General features: G+C 46.1%; 1 protein-coding gene across 2 annotated transcripts in view; it reads right to left on the bottom strand.

Annotated features, from left to right (window-relative positions):
- The window catches only part of LOC147880268 (uncharacterized), a 139,715-nt gene that overhangs the window by 48,983 nt on the left and 76,469 nt on the right, over nucleotides 1–14,263 (bottom strand). The gene's annotated exons all lie outside the window — the stretch shown is intronic.

The raw sequence follows: 14,263 nt of genomic DNA, 5'->3' as shown, positions 1-14,263 counted from the left end.
AAGAAGGATTTTGGGAGGTCTGAAAGCTCTTTAGCTTCCAAAATAAAAGCAGGAAGGCGCATCTGTGGAATTGGGAAATGAGAAAGTTTCTATACACCATGCTTGTGCATATGGTAATCCTCTACGGATGCCTTGCCTCAATTGGATGATACTGGAATGATACCTCTATCCTACTGATTGAAACGGGAATGATACCTCTAAAGGGGGAAGCGCTGTGTCAATTCATTGCTTACCTCAACAAAGTTGAGAAGATGGATGCCAGTAGGATACCACACAATAAGATCTTAGAAATCTACGGGAGCAGCCAGCCAAAAAGCTAGGAAGCTACCTAAAAGAGATTTTAGAACATCGCAATAAGATTCTAGGTCTAGCACACAAGGTAGCCCAACAAGTACTCGATACATGACAAGTTTGTAAAGTTTTCTCACTGAATGTAAGGGGTCACTAGTGAATGTAAGGGGTCACTAGTGATCACCAGTCCCATAGATCCTGAAGGGTCTCCCACAGACTTTAATACAATCATATCATATCATCTCTCTCTCTCTCTCTCTCTCTCTCTCTCTCTAATTTGCGGAGTGTCGAAGACTCAGAGCACTGCAACAAGCCAGTTTCAGGCAGGATCATGGGACCATGGACCACATTCTCGCGCTCACATGTATCATCGAGGAGGTGAGGGCACGGAAGCAGAGGGTTTACTGTTGCTTTGTGGATTTCCGCGAGGCATTTGACACTGTTCCGAGAGCCCACCTCATACGACGCCTACAGGATCTGGGTTACGACTAGGAGATCATTTGGGCTGTCATGACACTTTATGAGCGAGTTTCAGGCAGAGTCCGAGCAAGATCTGGATGGACAGACAAGATCATGAGCACTATCGGGGTCAAACAAGGGTGCCCATTATCACCTACCTTGTTTGGCCTCTACATCGACGAGCTCGAGATAGTGATGCGGGCACAAGGTGGGGTAGGCTACTCTCTCGCGGGCACGCTGATCCAGATATTACTTTATGCAGATGACGTGGCTCTCTTGTCTTCCTCAAGAGAGGGGCTCCAAAGGCACCTGGATGCACCACGCCTTTATACACTTCACGTATATTGATGTCATACCCTTACTAGAAGTCTGATCACTTGCTCACTTCACAAGGCTGCCCTTCATGCCTTCCCTCACACTACTCGCTCCACTCGCCCACCACCACTTAGGACTGTCCCCTGTAACAGTTGGTATGATGATGAGTGTAAGGCTCTACGCCGTCAACTCAGATTCAAAACCAAACACAACCTTCCTAACGAACTTGAAACGATACGTGAGTATTGTCGATTGGTTCGTAGGAAGAAACATGATTTTATCCGCTGAAACGAGGAGAATTTACTGAACACCTTGTTTAGCAACAACTCCAAGAGCGACGGTCCCCTTCACCCCTCACTGACACTAAAATCTGGTATGATTATGCATGCACACTATACGACATCCCAAATCAGCCAGCTCCTGACCTCTCACATACACCTCGTCCCACTTCCTGTACACTCTTCACTAAAGGGGCTGTTAAGGATGTTGTGATGAAAGTTCATAATGGCCAAGTGAAAGATCATGAGGGTCCATGAGTTCATTGCATATGGGACTAATATCCTAGCCCTGATCCTAGCAAAGCTCTTTAATGACGTCGTTTTGTCTTGGCTTCCCACGCACCTGGACATTAATACTATCTCGCCCATCCACAAGGCAGGGGATCCCATGAGCCCGAGGAACTACAGGACCATCATGATTGGGCTCCAATATTTATGCATCAGTGCTTGATACCGAGGTCAGTCGATTTGCATAGATGCAAGGAATTAGAGCATATGGACAGGCCGCGAATTCCGACATGATTATGGGACCATGGATCACATTCTCACACTCAGATGTATTATTAAGGAGGCAAGGGCAAGGAAGCAGAGGGTTTATTCTTGCTTTGTGGACTTCCGCAAAGCCTTTGATACACTTTCGAGAGCCCGCCTCATCAGGCGCTTGTAGGATTTGGGTTATGATCAGGAGATTATTTGGGTTGTCATGGCACTTTACGAGAGAGTATCAGGCAGAGTTTGGACAGGGTCTGGATGGACAGATGAGATTTCGAGTACTATTAGGGTCAAACAAAAGTGTCCTCTTTCACCAACCTTGTTTGGCATCTACATTGATGAGCTAGAGACAGTTATGCATACACTAGGGGGGGCTGGTTAATCTCTTCTTGGCCTTAGACATGTGCTAAAGTCTTTTTGTGAGTCGCATGACTTGAAGGTCAACCTTGGCAAAACCAAGGGTATGATCTTCAATACATCTCAGGTCGCTATGCATCGGACCTACCTATATCGAGTCAGGGCATATGGGGATCGCACCTCGGGACATAGCAGACTACCGTGGCTAGCATTGTCCTCTTCTATGGCTCTATCAGACGCAGGTGACCAAAGGTTCTAGTTCGCATACACACTGAGGTAGTTTTAGCAATTGGGACTGCCCATGGACAGACTTCCCCCCTTTTAGTACAACATTGATGCACCGTTCTTCCCACTATGGTATCACGAGGTCAACCAAGTCATACGTGAGGATTTCTACAGCTACACACATTCCGGACCTGGTTGGAACTAAGTCAGCTCCCAGTGAAGCTCCGCTTCTACAGAGATCATTGTCTACGTATCTCAAATTAGGGGTTTATTGACTCACCGGATATACGTGGATTTTACCCCATTCACTCAGGATCTCTATTGGGTAGTTTTGGGTCTCTTCACATAGACTCCGTATTGAGAGTGGTCGAGCAAAAGGTTTACTCGGGGAGAGAGGTATATGCACATTATGTAGTCTAGAGGAGACTGAGTCTGAGGAGCATTTCATTTTCAGATGCCCAGTTTACTATGAGATCCGCGGGTGCTCCTACTGTCTATTCAGAGATAACTACGGATTGTTATCCCGGTTCCTCTCCTTTCCAGATCTGCTTGGCCGTATTCATCCATGAGGCAGTTAGACGGCGTAAGCGCCTACTTCGATCATAGAGACATAAGGAGCATACCCTGGTAGACTCTTCTCAGAGTATGATTACGAAGTTCTTCTAGTCGGACCATATAGGCTCCGACTCCACAGGCCCTAGATGCTATTGATATCCAGATCTAGTGACACGACAGAGGGTTGACACACAGATTATGCTTGGGGACATTCCCTCCTTGTTCAAAGTGGGAGTGCGACCGACAGGGGTCACGATCGCCCTTGTCAGACATAGAGCTATGACCAGGACGCAGTGCAAGACTACGCCCACAGGCAACTGACAACATTCTATCTCTAGTTTTATGCTCTCGCTCCCCCACCCTTTATGGGGGGAGATAGAGTGGACGACAATTGTGACATTGGAACATACTTCACTTTGTATTCAGATGACTGACTATCTGATGATGACTATGATGATAGTGACAATGGAGAAACCTATTAGTATGATATGACTGTAAAATTTATCCTTTGTTTTTCCGTATGGATGTTGATGCTCGTTAGTAGCTCCACCCTTTCAGCTTGCTTGTATCAAGTTTCTAACAGTCTCAAAGACCCATTGGTCTTCTAAAGTATTTAATAAACTTTCTTTCTCCTCACTCCGGTATCATGAGGTAACCAGATCATATGTGAGGATCTTTTGCAAATACACACATTCCAGACCTGGTTGGAACCGAATGAGCTCCCAGTGAAGCTCAAATTCTACAGAGATCATTGCCTACATATCTCAGATGAGGGGTTTATTGACCCACCAAGATATACATGGATTCATCTACCCCATTCATTGAAGATCTCTATTGGGCAGTTTCAGGTCTCTTCACATAGACTTCGTATTGAGAGTGGCTAAGCAGAGGGTTTACTCAGGGAGAGATGTATATGCACCCTATGTGACCTACAGGAGATTGAGTCCAAGGAGCATTTCACTTTCAGATGCCCAATATACTATGAGATTCGGAGGCGCTTCTATCATCCATTAAGAGATAGCTCGAGGTTGTTATCTTGCTTCTTCTCTTTTCCAGATCATAGATGCTTGGCTGCGTTCATTCATGAGGCAGTCAGACATCGTGAGCGCCTACTTCAATCACAGAGACAGGAGGAGCGTACTCTGGTAGACTCTTCTCATCACTAAATTTTTCCAGTCGGACCATACAGGCTCCCACCCCATAGGCCCTAAACACGATCAGGATCCAAAGCCAATGACACGACAGCTCAGGCAGAGGGTTGACGCACATATTACACTTGGGGACATTTCCTCCTTGTTCAGAGTTGGAGCACGAGTGACATGGTGATGAGGAAAAAAAAGGAAAGACAACCAGGAATTATGTACTTCACCACGTCAGATAGCTGAGACTTCATAGGAATCAGCTGCAATGTGGGCTCATAGATGATGAGCTTATGAACCAAGTTCCAGAGCATGTGTCTTTGTATTAGGCACTGAGACAAACCCCCCACAAAAACTGACTGAACATGGATCACACAGACTCAAAGAGAGCCAAAAGACTACACAGCCCGAAACAGATAAACTTAGAACTGAACTTCCCCCCAAAACTCAGAGAACAGTCAGCCTCGGAATACTATGAACCCATAGCCCACACTCCTAAGCTTCCATCAAGAACAACAGCTCGTAACTCCCACAAAGCTGCAACAGCGCCACCTCCTCTCCTTCTCTATCAGTACCCAGGAATCTCCCACGATCAAATCAGCATAAGATCACAATCATGCCAAAGAGGCTTCCAATTCCTTTAGGATAGCTTCTCTTCCCTCACAAAGCAGAAGATCAGTGATTGACGAACATCTGCAGCAAGCATCAATCTCACGTTCTTCCACGAAGAGTGCCCAGCTCCTTTAGGACAACCATCATCAATGAAGGTCACGTTCCATTGCCCTTAGCCTGCAATTTCTTCGTCCCTCTATCTCTTGCATACGGAATTCATGGAGTCTCTGTCGCTAAGATTACTCCATGCTGCATCGTAGCACCACCAACAGTCCTTTAGATGATCTTCTGTGCATCAGCTCACGTGCAAACGACGACCGTCCTACTTGTGTGGTAGCCATGCTCAGCCAACTACAAACAGCTCGCTATCTCTGGAGATCTCCAGCGCCAAGGTCTTCTCAGCGCACACAAGTAGCTGTAACCCCGGAGCACCCAGAGCTTATCCTTTCCAAACCTAGAGTCCCTTTGTGCCAAGCATGCAGTCGGAAAATCCCCATCCCATCACGTACGTAGGCCTTCACTTGATGGGCGCTTAGCCTTTCGCTTTCATCTACCAAACTCCTAGTTACGTGCGTCGCTTCCTCTTCAGAAATTCTAGATTTCTCTACACGTGATCAATCGCAATCCAGAAGCTCTACATTCCTTGCTACATAGCCACCTTTGCAATCAGTCCAGCCACCTCATCACGTAGAATTTACCACTCTTCCATTTAAAAAATGCAAATATCCCCCAAGGCACATTAAATGCACATTTTGGACCTTTGGTCACACAATTCCCACACACATTAGCATGCACATTAAGACTTGCATGTACCCCCGTACACACACATGAAAAGCCCCTTGACATGGACACCAGAACATATCAAATTCCTGTAACATGCAAGTGCACATTGACTCAGGAAAATAAAATAAAATAACCCTTCATGACTTGATTTTCATGACCCCAAAAACATTTCACTTGACCACACACTCGACACCCTTGCTCTGGAAGACTGGTACAACCACATTGCATTTCATCATTTCCCATGAAATCCCTGCAAAACATACTTTATTGTCTCAAAAAACTATACATTAGTCCATCATGCTTGTGAAAGAAAAATCCACAAAAGCCAAAAGCCCACACCTACCCTAGATGTATACAACTATGTGCCTACCCACAGCTATATACAGTGCTCAAAAACTTGATACAAGTTTTGTCCTATCAACGGGTCACTGTCGCCCTTGTTAGATGTAGAGCTATGACCAGGAGACAGTGCAAGACTGTGCCCATAGGCAACCGGCATCATTCTATCTCTAGTTTCATGATCCCGCTCCCTCACCCTTGACGATGGGAGATAGAGTCGACCACAGCCATGACACCAGAGCATGTATTCAAATGACAGATGATCTGATGATGATGATGATGATAATAGTGATGTAGAGGATTATTATTTTGCATTTTGCATTTTACATTTTGCAGGAGTGTTGATGCTTGGTTAGTAGCTCCACCCTTCCAGCTTGCTTGTATCAGGTTTCTCACAATCCCATAGACCCATCAAACTTTCGAAGACTTTAATAAACTCTCTCTCTCTCTCTCTCTCTCTCTCTCTCTCTCTCTCTCTCACACACACACACACACACACACACACACACTTTTTTTTGGTGAAAGCACATTACTATATTAACATAAAATCAATGTACACGACATTAGACTCCAAAGGAGAGCCCAATGGAAGAACTCAAAAACAGTTAGAAAACACTTCAAGGCTAGTAGCATCCAAGTCCCTTGCAGCAAAACTATCATATAAGGATTGCTTGAGGGACATTCTGAAGAAAATATATGCCTGAGGGAACTGTTGACCCATCCTGGAATGCAGTCTTTGTGTCCAAATGGTCCATAGTACCCAAAAGCGAGTCCAGTGAAAGAAGAGGAGGAATGGAGACATCTGAGATGAGAGGCATCCAAACATCCAGAAGAGTTTCCCAAATCTGATAGAGGGAAACCGAAGCCGCAGCAAATGAGAAACATGAGTGATCAATATGCGAGAGTGTGGGCAAGACCATAATAGGTGAGGAACTGTCTCGCGGTGATGAGAGCAACGGGGGCAGGAAGGGGAAGCAATGCGGCGTGCTGCCAATTTCACCCCAATGGAAAAAGCTCCCACTATACATCTCCAAAAGAAAAGCCTCTGTTTTAATGGCAATTTGACTTTCCAGATTTTCATGAGTCATGATTGCCACCAAGATAAAGGCCTATCCAAACTCTCTCTCTCTCTCTCTCTCTCTCTCACACACACACACACACACAATCATACACATATTTGGGAGCAGTCTTCAAAGGACCCATCTTCACGATGAAACATGCAACCCAGGCACAACTCACACGAGGGCGTAGTGCTTTGGCTAGACTAGAGCAGCAGTGTTGCCAGGCGCACTTCCAGGATCCACCGACGAAGGGCTAGTGCGGCCGACTGTCATTTATGCAGCACCTTTCTAGGGGTGCGATCTTCCGAGGACAAATTGGAGGAGCTTCGAGTGGCTACAGATGACGATGGGATCCAGGATGATCCGATGTAAGCCTCAATTCCACATGAGATAGTACAGGCAGAGTTCGCCATGACACCTCTCTAGGCTGATGCCATCTTTCAGACAGTGACTTTCATGCACAAACTGTGGGACTTAGCCCATCGGAGACTTTTGAGGTTGGCCCTAGAGTCATCCAGACGACTCGCAAAGAGCGGGGCAGACACATGGTATGCATGCATATCTACATGGCTTGCCAAGCACGGTATCCAGATGGATAGGCTTCCCGCCTTTCAGTACAGCATGGATGCACCTCCTGAGTCGATCCCGCGAGATGAGATCAACCGTATCATACGGTTAGACCTCCTCCAGCTTCACGCATCCCGGACTTGGGGGCAGGACTAGGAACTCCCCACCAAGACCCAGTTTTATCGCGACCACTTCCTGAGAGTATCAAAGGAGGGATTCATTATCAGACCCTAGTTTCTTGAGGATAGAGGAGTATCTCATGCACTGAGAATTGCCATTGGTCAGATGCGGGTTTCATCCCATCAGCTGAGGATTGAGGAAGGGAGAGCAACGGGTTTGCACGCTATGTACGCTGGGGGCGGTTGAGACAGACGAACATTTTCTTTGTGTTTGCCTAGCCTACCACGAGATTCGGGGACGCTACCACTGTCTCTACCTAGAGGGGAATGGCTTCGGTCCTTTGTCACGACTGATCCATTTCCATGACTAGGTCTGTATCGGGCTTTCTTTGATGGAGATGCGGCGACACAGGGAGGCACTTCTACAACAGATCAGAGAGCAGCAGGGGATGGTCAGACCACTACAAGACATAGAGGGTGACCAGGCACAGCGGCACGTCACAGACTTCTATACATTTGAGTCAACCCCCAGACACAGTGGAGTGGAGGAAGAGGAGCTAGCCGATATGGGAGCAGTCTGGATAAGCAGCCAGCACAGTACAGCCGAGAGAGGGGCGCAGAGGCCACATGTACGACAGAGAGCCCCCAGAGTACACTCTATTGACCTATCACAGCTTTCCTCAGGGGAGACCGACAGAGACAAGGGGTCACTCTAGACATAGCCTAGAGAGTCCAAAGAGCGAGGAGACCGCACCCCCCACCGCAGCGCGAGACAGCTCGACAGACGCGGATACGAGATATTTTAGCAGCCCACCAGAGAGCCATCACTGTACCAAGCTTCGGTTTCGTCCCAGCGCCTAGATAGATTGATTGATATGATTATGATTATGATTCTGTTAGCATAGATTAGTACTCAGCAATGGTCCTAGCGTACCCTTTGCTTCAGCCCACTGAGGCTTGTATAAGTTCGCTTTTCTGTGCACTTTGTCCCATAGGCCCGCGAGGTCTCCCGTGGACATCTCTCTCTCTCTCTCTCTAATTTGATATGATGATGATGATGTTATGAACATGTAGTACCTAGCATTTAGCATGGGTGATGATGCTCGTTTAGTAGCTCCATCCTTTCAGCTTATTTTATCAAATTCTCACAGTCTCATAGTTCCATTGGTCTTCCGAAGACTTTAATAAACTCTCTCTCTCTCTCTCTCTCTCTCTCTCTCTCTCTCACACACACACACACACACACACACACTTTTTTTTTAGTGAAAACTTTGAGTGCTTTATATTACAAGATAGCTATCCCAGAAAAAACTGGTAAGCTGAAATATTACATCAAGAGAAAATTTCCATGTAGGACAAATATACATCCTAATCCATGCAGTGAGTTTGCAAACAATCGATGAGCGATTGCTGCAAAGAATGACGAAAGAAAACAAAAGGAGAAAAAACTGGATCACCAAAGACTGTGGTTTCTAGCTTTCTAGAGAGTCCAAAGTGCCCAGTAGCGAACCCAGATAAAGAACACACACACACACACACAAAGTTTTTTTAGTAAAAGTGTGTGCGCGCGCACGCGCACACACACTTTTCTTGTGTGAAATCCATGTGTCTTTATATTACAAAAAGGTTGTCTCCAAAGTGGAGATCAGAAAATTTCATTGTAGGACAAGTAGGCAGTATAAAAGCACGCACGCGCACGCACGCACACACACACAGCCATGCCCTCCCCCTCCTCCCCTGCCCTCAAGCCCTCCCCTCCTAGCCCTACTCCCCCCAACACAGAGGCTCCTGCGCCATGTCACACGAGCCCTCTATCACTCATGCAACCTCGCCGGAGCCTTGCGCCATCTGTTGCGACCTCTAGCCCCTGCTACGACCCAAGAAGCAGCCGTGATGCTGGCTACAGGGGCTGTTGCTTGTCGTGACCCCTCCACCTAGCTCCAAGCCCCCATGGGACCTAGTAGAACATGTTGGCCTAGCTTAAATGCTATAGCTGGAAAGGTTGTGACCACGAAACAGCTCCAGGGAGCTCTAGGCCTAGCTGAATTCAAGCTCCAAGGACCTGCATACTGCACGATGGCATCCAAGCTACACCGAGGCTGTGTATGCTGGCTGGGCAGAATGCTGATGTGGTAGGTGACTGGGCTGCTGACTAGGCACTGCCACGTGTCATGAAGCTAGAACGTTGACTTGAAAGCTTTACTGTGGTAAAGTTCAGTTAACCTTGGTTAGCCAAGGTTAGTCAGTGGTCAGTGGTGTAGTTAGGTTTAGTTAAACCATCCTGCCACGTGGATTTTTGCTAAGGTCTTGAGACCTTGGTCTGTTAACAGGAGAGAACTACGATGGGGGACGGAGATGTAGATGACCGTTTGGAGAAGCATTGAAGCGGGTAGACGGGCCTGCGGTTTCATGAGCATCTGTGAGCATCAACTCAAAGCCTTGCTCGTGCTAGTAGCAGCATCTGGGCTGTGTGTTGTATTGGCGTGTAGAGGTCGTCTGTGGCGAGTTGTTAATGAGCGTCAGCTCGAGGTCATGGAGGCATCGCTGGTTGGCCAGTCGCTCAAGTCCTGCTGAACGTGATCGAGATGAAGATCGAGTCTGTGGGCTTAGTGCTGTAGTCAGCTATAACCAAACCTGTATGGAGGCATCTTTGCGACTTGCTTTGACGTCATTTGGAGCCTTGAAGAGTAGAACATGTAGGCCTGGCTTAAATGCTATAGCTGGAAAGGTTGTGACCACGAAACAGCTCCAAGGAGCTCTAGGCCTAGCTGAATTCAAGCTCCAAGGACTTGCATACTTCACGATGGCATCCAAGGTACATCGAGATTGTGTATGCTGACTGGGCAGAATGCTGATGTGGCAGGTGACAAGGCTGCTGACTAGGCACTGCCACGTGTCATGAAGCTAGAAGGATGACTTGTCTCCTAGGGTTGAGCTAGCAGCCTGATGAAATGGCTAGTTGTAAATGTGGCACAGACTTAACTAGCCCTTCGAACTCATGGTTTAACTAAACCTAACTACACCACTAATCACTGACCACTGACTAACCTTGGCTAACCAAGGTTAACTGAACTTTACCACGGTAAAGCTTTATCCTGCCACGTGGATTTTTGCTAAGGTCTTGAGACCTTGGTCTGTGAACAGGAGAGAACTACGATGGGCGACGGAGATGTAGATGACTGTTTGGAGAAGCGTTGAAGCGGGTAGACGGGCCTGCGATTTCATGAGCATCTGTGAGCGTCAACTCGAAGCCTTGCTCGTGCTAGTAGCAGCGTCACGGCGGCTGTGTTGGAGTGGTGTGTAGAGGCCGTCCGTGGCGAGTTGTTGATGAGCGTCAGCTCTGCCGGTGAAAGAGAAGTCGCCTTTGATTATGGTGTTGGCGTTTACATGAAGCGTCGCTGTGGTGATCAGCCGTTGATGGAGGAGTTCGTTGAGGAACGTAGAAGGTCGTTGAAGGGTCCATGAGGTTGCCAATGCATTGAGTCAAGATGGAGCCTAGTCGACAGCTGTAGCACTGCATGCCTGAGGGTCTTTGTGAAGCCGTCACTACTTGTTGAAGGCTGGGAGCCTGGCTTCATTGAGATCGACCGTGAGTATGGTGACTATGGTGTTGGCTTGCTCACAGAAAGGCTTTTCGGTTGCTTGTAGGATGCAGAGTCAAATTTACTAGTCTCAGAGCTGCACCGGCCATTGCTTCGCTGGAGAGATCTCTTCATGCATGGAGATGTTGGAGGAGTCTCTAAGTTTGTTGCTAGGCATCCGAGGTGCTGTTGAGCCTCTGAGTCTTTGGTGGAAACGTTGTAGAGAGGCTACCTTAGGCTTGAGTGATACGTAAAATCTATTTAAACCTAACTTTTTCTTCAATCACAGGCATAGGCACCTGGTTTATCCTCCCAGCCAACCTCGGTGGTAGTAAGCTCTCTATATATTTTCGTTACGTGAAGGCCCCTGCTTACCAAATTCCACCAAGCCCCAAAATTCCCTAGATGGATCTAGTATGCCACATGTCTTCATTCTAGGGTCCCTCCTTAATGCATCATTTACCCCTCTCTTGGGATATCATTGAAACCATTTGCACCTTGGCACATTTCATGCATTTAGGCCCCTTAGCCTTAGATCCACCTAGTCTAGTGCCATGTCACCCTCACCAAGGACCTTGACTTTAATTCCTTTCTGATCATTTACGTAAAGTCCAATAAATATAATACAAACATTGATCCTTTAAAGGAAAATGTCGATTGACCCTTCCGAGGTCATGTTGCCTCAACTTGAGTGTAACATTTCTTTCCTCTTTAGGCATCAGCGTCCTCGATGATAAAGTCTGGGAGCACTCTCCGTAACTGGTATACGGATACCATGCCATGCAACCAACACCATGGGTATCTTCCGATTGCTTACTTGCATTGTTCCTCAGTCGAGGATTCCTGTTGGTTTGTGTCTTGCATTATCCTCTATCTCCTGAAACAAAACAACACCCTCGATTAGTGAGTCACCTGTATGCAAAATTTTCTTTAAACGAGAAACATGAAACACTCGGTGCACCTTACAACCCTGTGGCAATTCTAATTTATAGGCTACCTTTCCTATTCTTTTTAGAATTAACCATGGCCCACAATATCGAGGTGATAACTTAGCACACTCTCCTGCAGTCAAAGACTTAGAGTGCGAAGCAACTCAGAGAAAAACTTTTTCTCCTTCCTTAAATTCTCTAGCGGATCTGTTTTCATCCTCATACGCCTTAGCTCTATTCATAGCTTGGCGGATATTAGCTCTCGCAAGTGCTAGCATCTCCTGCATCTAAACCACAAAGTTCGCGGCACTAGGCACTTTCTGAGTTACTCCAACTGTAGTTGGATTCGCTGGTCTATAATCATAGTTCAGCTGAAACGGACTGAACCCTGTAGAGGAATGTTTTCTATCATTGTAGGCAAATTCTAACAATGACAACCACTTGTCCCATGTATGTTGTCTCAATGACACATATGCTCTAAGCATATCCTCTAAAATTTGGTTGATTCTTTCCGTCTGACCATCCGTTTCTGGATGATCCCCACTACTCATTCCCAACTCAATCCTTAGTGTCTCAAACACCGCAGTCCAAAAATGACCGGTAAATTTGACATCCCTGTTTGACACTATGGATTTGGGTAATCCATGCAAATGAAATATATGTTTAATAAACAAATCCGCAACTTGCGGGGCACTAACAGACTTTCTAGTTGGAATGAAGTGAGCCATTTTGATAAGACGATCAACCACCACAAGGATAGAATCATATCCACCTTGTGTCATAGGCAGACCTACAATAAAGTCCATGGAAATGCTCTCCCACCTACCTAGTGATATTTCCAAGGGCTGTAAAAGTCCGGGTGGCTTCACCCGCTCTGCCTGACTTACTTGACACGAAAAACAACGTGTCACATATTCATGAATATGCTTTTTCATCTTTGGCCAAAAGAAATCTCGTCTCACGAGATCATATGTCTTCTCGACTCCTGGATGTCCCGCACATGGGCTATCATGGCATTGTTGAATAACTCTCTGCCTGAGATCATTCTGATTAGGTACTACTATCTTGCAATTTCTTTTCAGCATACCATCTCTTATGGTATATCTTGCATAAGTTTGGCCTTTTTTGGATGCCAGGTCATTTTTTTCCCCGGGTTTGAGTACATGAGCCTTAGGCCAAAGGCTCTGGATGAACTCGTCCACCTTTTGAGTTTCTCTAATTTCGGTCATTAGAGCACTCTCTAATACCGTGAAACTCATATTATGCATAATGCGTGAAAACGCATCAGCAACTTCATTATTCTTCCCTCTTCGGTACCGAATCGTCAAGTTAAACTCCTGCATGAGTTCTGCCCACCTAGCTTGGCGGACTCTCAGGTCAGATTGTTTACAAAAATGTTTCAGAGTATCATGATCAACATCAACATAAAACTCTGACCCATACAAATAATGTCTCCATGTTTTCACAGCATGGATAACAGCATACAACTCTAATTCATGAGTTGGCCAATTTCGTTGAGAGGGAAAAAGATTCTTGCTTTCAAAGGCTACTGGCCTTCCCTCTTGGAGAAGAACTGCTCCTACCGCAATGCCACTTGCATCGGTTTCAAGGAAAAACGTTTTCTGGGGATCAACTATTTTTAACACCGGTTCTGAGACCACAGCTTGTTTTATGGTGTTAAAACTTTCCTGTTGATTCTGTCCCCATATAAAAAGTACTTTATATGAGGTCAGATCAGTCAATGGCGATACTATTTCAAAATATCCTTTGATATGCCTTCGATAAAATTGGACAAATCCCAAGAATGATCGCAAAGCGGTCAAACTCTGAGGGATTGGCCAAGTCAGTATCGCAGCTACTTTCTTTGGATCCATTTCTACCCCCTCAGGAGTAATTATGCATCCTAACTATTCAAGTCTTAGCATACACAGTATAGTTTTCTTTTTATTTACATAAAGACTCGCTTTCCTCAAAGTACTGAACACTATTCTTAAGTGTTCGTAATGCTCAGCAACACTTTTCCTGAATATAAGAATATCGTCAATAAAGTGTACTACAAACTTTCCAATATACGGACGTAGTAAATCGTTCATAAGCATGACGAATGTAGCTGAAGCATTGGTAAGTCCAAAGGGCATTACTAAAAACTCATAATGTCCAA

This window comes from Dipteris shenzhenensis, chromosome 32, assembly GCF_047967505.1.
Source record: "Dipteris shenzhenensis isolate YYH24624 ecotype China chromosome 32, Dip_SZ_1.0, whole genome shotgun sequence".
Taxonomy (NCBI): domain Eukaryota; kingdom Viridiplantae; phylum Streptophyta; class Polypodiopsida; order Gleicheniales; family Dipteridaceae; genus Dipteris; species Dipteris shenzhenensis.
Note: the sequence above shows the minus strand (reverse complement) of the source record. Positions and strands in the feature narration are given on the sequence as shown.